This window comes from Euprymna scolopes, chromosome 36, assembly GCF_053919585.1.
Source record: "Euprymna scolopes isolate OS-2025 chromosome 36, ASM5391958v1, whole genome shotgun sequence".
NCBI lineage: Eukaryota > Metazoa > Mollusca > Cephalopoda > Sepiida > Sepiolidae > Euprymna > Euprymna scolopes.
The window spans coordinates 86,883,455-86,889,994 of record NC_136517.1 but is presented as its reverse complement, the minus strand read 5'-3'; the positions used below and the strand labels follow the sequence as shown (position 1 = coordinate 86,889,994).

The 6,540-nt window shown below is 30.1% G+C and overlaps 1 protein-coding gene across 1 annotated transcript in view; it reads left to right on the top strand.

Moving 5' to 3' along the window:
- LOC145260669 (serine/threonine/tyrosine-interacting protein B-like) overlaps nucleotides 1-1,323 on the top strand; it is a 60,414-nt gene extending 59,091 nt beyond the window's left edge. The window contains exon 11 of the mRNA XM_080119026.1: nucleotides 1,027-1,323. The gene's annotated coding sequence lies outside the window, so the exon portion shown is untranslated. The remainder of the gene's footprint in view (nucleotides 1-1,026) is intronic.
- The last annotated feature ends 5,217 nt before the right edge of the window (nucleotides 1,324-6,540 follow it).

The window sequence follows — 6,540 nt, the reverse complement described above, 5'->3', positions numbered from 1 at the left end:
ATATAATTATTATAGTAAAAAAAAAATAAATAATTATATATATATATATATATATATAGCACTTTTGGAAGGGAATTTTTTTTTTTTTTTTTTTTTTGGTTCTCTTGTAGGAGACGTCTCCCGAAATTAATTTTGCTTTTTCTCGCTCACGTTCGCCTATTTCGAATTCGTAGCAGCGGGCCGATATCGATGGATGGGCATCCGGCATCCCTCCTCCCCATTAAAACAGCCATTAACGGGTGTTATTTTTTTTTTTTTTGGGGGGGGGGGACCTGTATAAGACTCCCCCCCCTTAAAAATGCGTTTCTTTGTCCACTTTTTTTTTTTTTTTTTTTTTTAACTTTTTTCCGACGATTATCATAAATTACAGACTTTACTATCATATTAGCAGAAAAAAAAAATTAATGACATAAGGGGGGGGGTCATTTTCTTGTTACAACGTTCGGTATTTGTTTTGTTTACTCAAGACATTAAAATTGAAAATATTGGGGAAAAAATTGTATTGTACATACCCGTTATGGAATTAATGTCTCGTAAAAAAATTTAAAAAATTAAAATATTCAAAAAAAAAATATTCCGTTATGGAATTAATGTCTCGTAAAAAAATTTAAAAAATTAAAATATTCAAAAAAAAAATATTCCGTTATGGAATTAATGTCTCGTAAAAAAAAAAAAAAAAAAAAAAAAATTAAAATATTGAAATATATATATATATATATATATATATATATATATATATATATATATATATATATATATATATATATATATATATATATATTGTATATACCCGTTATGGAATTAATGTCTCGTAAAAAAATTAAAAAAATTAAAATATTAGAAAAAAAAAATATTCCGTTATGGAATTAATGTCTCGTAAAAAAAAAAATAATAAAATAAATAAATAAAATAAAATATTGAAAACATATATATATATTGTACATACCTGTTATGGAATAAAATTCTCATTAAAAAAAATTCAATTAATTTGATCACATCGGTTTTTTTTTTTTTTCTTTTTTACAGAGACAAATCAAATTTTAATGAGATCGATCGTATTCCGGCCATCTTGCCTATTTTGTTGACGAGGAGGGGCGCCAAGGGAGATAATTCCATCACCGCTTAAAGTTCGTCAAAATTTGACGAGATTATTTTGAAACATGGGCAGAAAAAATACCTATATAAATATCGTCAAGGATGAAAGTTCATATAGAAACCTTGTTTTAATTTGAATAAAATAAAATACGCATCAATTGCGCTTGAAAGCCAAATCACAACGTACGTTTGAAATTCATGACAAATATATTTCAGAGGTATACTCCATCTTCAGTGTGTTGTCTTGTTTCTTTTTTTTTCCTTTTTCTTCTTCGTTGCCATGTTGTAAAGTTTGAGAAGGAAGTCTGTTTGTAAGGAGCCGTGCGTTGTATCTGGCGGTTATATTTTTTTTTTTTTTTTACACAGTGATCACCACTTATCAAGGCCCGGAAGCCACTCAGGGATAAGGGTTATTGCAAGTACATTACGTTAGTGTGGAGATTTGATGAAGTGTTTACTTAAGGGGGCGGTTCATTAGGAATTTGTTAACATTGGACTTGAAGACATCCAAGTTGTAGCCTGGTGGGAAGCAGGCAGACGGAACAGAGTTCCACAGGCGTGCAGTTCTAAGAAAGAAGCTTTGTTCATAGAATCCGCGTTTTGATTTAGGCACAGATATAGAGTGGGGGAAATTTTTCACAGTGGATTCAGCTAGACGGGTGTTTTTCGTGAAAGATTGGCGAGGGGGGGACCAGAGATTATTTTGAAATTTTTGAACTATGTGTGGAAAACGCGAGAATAACGTCAAGAATAAGAGTTCATATAGAAACGTTTTTTTAATTTGAATAAAATAAATCACGCATGAAGTGCGCTTGAAAGCCAAATGCAACGTAATATTTGGAAAAAAAAACCCAAATATTTTACTTGTTTGAAATTTATCACAAATATATTTCAGAGGTATACTCCATCAGGTCCAGAGGTTTTGGGGAAATATCAGATATTTTGTAATTCATATGCAAAACTAGGAAATCAAATGACTATGATGGAAACATTTTATGGCTGTAAAAATGTGCTAAAAATAGACTGGATAATGGATGATCCCCTTAATGTGCGACCTTAAGAGCAAATGTCATATAGCCCATTACACAAGTCAGGTCATTAGCTTTCCAATGAGCTTTTATTTGTTGAATTTTGATCAATAGTGGCTGAGATTTGGAATTTATAAAATTGCCAAAAAAGGTTTTATATATATATATATATATATATATATATATATATATATATATATATATATATATATTATATATATATATATATATATATATATATATATATATATATATATATATATACAGTGATGATCATATTTATTGGCACGGTAAAATAAAAGTTAAATTTTGTCTAATAAATTCTAAAAAAGGGATTAAATTAAAGAAAATAACAAAGTATATTATGTATTTTTAACTGGCCTTTCCGATGCAGCAATCGGATTTTAGAAAAAATAAATAACAAAGGAACAACAAACATAATTGCAAAAAACCCTTGTTCAAAATTATTGGCACGGCTTTGTTTTTCTTTTAGTATCAGTATAATATCAATCAAATTCCGGTTTACATGCTTTCTGAACTTTTTTATAGCCATATTATGCTTGTTTAACGCTAATTCAGTGAATAATTTTTTTCAGATAATTTTTAGATAGCGATTTATTTAAACTATTATAAGTGACTAAATTATAATTTTCAATCGCCATGGTTAAAACTAAGGAACACAGCGAAGACGTCAGGAAGCTGGTTGTAGCATGCCATACCAATGGGGAGGGCTATGATAAGATTTCAAAGAAGCTAAACCTTCCCAAATCCACTGTTAGAGCCATAATAAACAAGTTCAAATCGCAAGGCCACGTTATGAGTTTAGAGGGTAGAGGGAGAAAAAGGATTCTTCCCCCAAGAGATGAACGGAAAATTGTTTGACAAGTAAAACAAAACCCAAGGATCTCTGTTGGGGAGATTGTTGATGAACAGAGCACCTCTGGAGTGAATGTATCTCGACATACAGTTGGTAGAGTTTTGAAGAGAGCTGGTTTAAAAGCATGTCGTCCGAGAAAGACTCCCTTATTGAAGCCTATGCACCTGAAAGCAAGGCTAGCCTTTGCAAAACGTCATATTGATAAAGATGTTGCATTCTGGAAACGTGTTCTATGGACTGACGAAACGAAAATAGAGTTATTTGGCCATAATAAAGTGTCTTATATTTACAGAAAATCTGGCGAAGCTTTCCTGCCTAAGAACACCATACCCACAGTGAAGCACGGTGGAGGCAGTTTGATGTTTTGGGGATCCTTTGCTGCCTCTGGACCAGGGCGACTTGTTAAGGTCACAGGTAGCATAAAAAAGGAAGATTATGTTAAAATATTGGATGAAAACCTGAAAGACTCTGCTAAAGAGCTCTCACTTGGTCGTCGTTGGTGGTTCATGCAAGATAATGACCCAAAGCATTCGGCTAAACTGACTAAGAAATGGCTTGAGGACAATCATATTAATGTTTTGGAGTGGTCATCACAAAGCCCAGACCTTAATCCAATTGAAAATTTATGGAGAACATAAAAATGGAGGGTAATGCAAAGGAAGCCTAAGAATCTTATTCAATTGGAGGATTATTGTCAGGAAGAGTGGGCTAAAATTACTACTGAAGAGTGCAACAACTTGGTTGTAAACTATGAAAAGCGACTGAGGAAGGTAATCAAGGCCAAAGGCTATACAATTGATTATTAAATAAATCGTGCCAATAATTTTGAACAAGGGTTTTTTGCAATTATGTTTGTTGTTCCTTTGTTATTTATTTTTTCTAAAATCCGATTGCTGCATCGGAAAGGCCAGTTAAAAATACATAATATACTTTGTTATTTTCTTTAATTTAATCCCTTTTTTTTTTTTAGACAAAATTTAACTTTTATTTTACCGTGCCAATAAATATGATCATCACTGTATATATAACTTTTTTGGCAATTTTATAAATAAATAAATAAATATATATATATATATATATATATATATATATATATATATATATATATATATATATATATATATATATAAATGTAAATTTGGTTCTTTAAAAGTGAATAAAACCATATTTCTACGTCACCAATTTATTTGAAATTTTCAGACAACCCATCTTTAGAGTCGAGGGATGTTTTTATGTTATTAAAATAAATTTACCTCGTGAATTATAAAAATATATTAAATAAAATAAAAATATTTTTCGTAAATGCAGAACTATGTTCCATTTTATTTCCGGTTTGCAGGCAATTCACAACGATTTGACGATTTTGAATTTCGAATTAGAAATGTAATTCTGGGTTCGTTCGTTATCAATAAAACCATATTTGTACATTACCAATGTATTTGAAAGCTTCAGACAGTCTATAAATTAACATCCCAAATTATGAAAATATATAAAATAAAATAAAAATATTTTTCTTAAATGCGAACCTGTAGTCAAATTTGATTTCTGGTAGAATGCACGCGGGAATGATTTCACTACGATTTGATGATTTGGCATGACAACATTTTCAGTGTTACATCGCTTAGTATATAATAGGCATCTCTTATTTTTACATTTTTTATTTCATTTGTTTATCCAAAATAAAAATGTAATGTTTGGTTCGTTAAAAGCGAATAAAACCATATTTCTACGTTACCAATTTAGTCAAGGAATGTTTGCATGTTATTAAAATAATTTAACATTGCGAATAATAAAAATATTAAATTAAATAAAAAATATTTTTCGTAACTGCGAGATTATCGCCATTTTATTTCCTTTCACTTATTGAGATAAGTATTATTTGTATTAATTTTTATGATACTTATGCAGAGAGTGATCCGTGCTGAAATAATGTTATTATTTAAAAAGTCATTATTAACATGAGGAGGGGAGGATGTTCTTTTACCTATTCTGTCAATTACAATTGAATAATAAAAAAAAAAACATATCGTAAAACGTTAATTAAACGTGGAAATATGATTTAAAAATAGTGCGGATCGCTCTCTGCATTAGCACCATTTTTATTTATTGCGGACTATTATTCTCATCTTTATTAGTTGTTGTTTCACGACTTTTCGGCCAACTATTCCTCTGGCCTTCATGAAAAGAAGTAAGTCCTTTTATAAATGTTCAGTAACTTTTTCCTTTTATTATTCTTAAAGAGTAAAACTTTTCTTATTCATGAAAAGAGTTAAGCCTACGTAAATAAATAAATGTTTGTACACGTGACAAATTATCAATAAATGGTTTAGTTACTTTTTTTAAAAAATTATTTATGAAAAGAGTTAACGTAAATAATGTTTGTAAAAGTGCGAAAGGCGACGTTGTACAACCATCACTCCCATGCTTAATTTCTATACTTATAGGTTTTTGGAATTTTTTTTCACTGGATTATTATTGATTGGACACTAATTAAACAGATTATTAAAAAAAAAAAAAAATTAAAACGAAATCATTATTTCGACATTAGTTTTTAGTTTTCAACTTACTTTCCCAAACTTAACATATTCAACAGAGTCCGCGACCATTTCTGTTTTTTGAGCCGATTAAACATTTTACATTACATAAAAACACTAAACAATTATCCAATTAGGTAGAAATGTAACTTACCTTACCTTTGCTTTCATTTATTTGTTTTTGGACAACTTTTTCGAATCTGTGTATAGTAACCCCCCTCCCCCCACCATCAACCAAATATTAATTACTAACTCACATTTTTGTAAAACAACAACAAAAAAAAACATTTAGCGTTTCAACATTTTTGCTACGTTCGGCTTCATCCACTGATTGTTGGTCAAGTCCAAACCATGAATGATTGACAGAAACTCCCGAGGATCCAGATCAAATTCTGCAAGAGTACCATTTTTTTTTTTCAGTTTCGCCTTCTTTTTCACTTTTTGTAGTGGATTGCTGTACTAATATAACAAACATGCATTTTCTCTTTTTATTAAATTTCTCCATTACACCAAATTGAGCCACTGCAACGCGTGGCAGGGTACAGCTAGTATATATATAGATATATACATGCATATAATATATATTTATATATGTGTATATATATACTGTGTGTGTGCGTATATATGTGCTGGTAGCCAAATTGAATATTGAAATGCTCATATCTTTGGTTCTATGGGACGAAACTACATGAAAATTTGCAGACTTTTTGAAGATTATAATTCTGTGCTATGGTTAAAATTTTCTGACGATTTGTAAAAAAGAACCTATATTTTCAAACCAATAAAATATGCCCAAATTTGCCTACATTTGTATATATAGTGTCCTGGTAGGCCAGCTTTAGTTTTGCTGCTTCGGTTGTCTCTCCTGTGGCCTTGCCAGGCCACTAATATATAATTCGAGGTTAATATTTTTCAGAGGTAAAGCAACCAAAGAAGTTTTAACAAGGTTAATACAAGAGTGCTCAATACCGAAGTTGGGCAAGATATACATTTTATTTGTTTTATA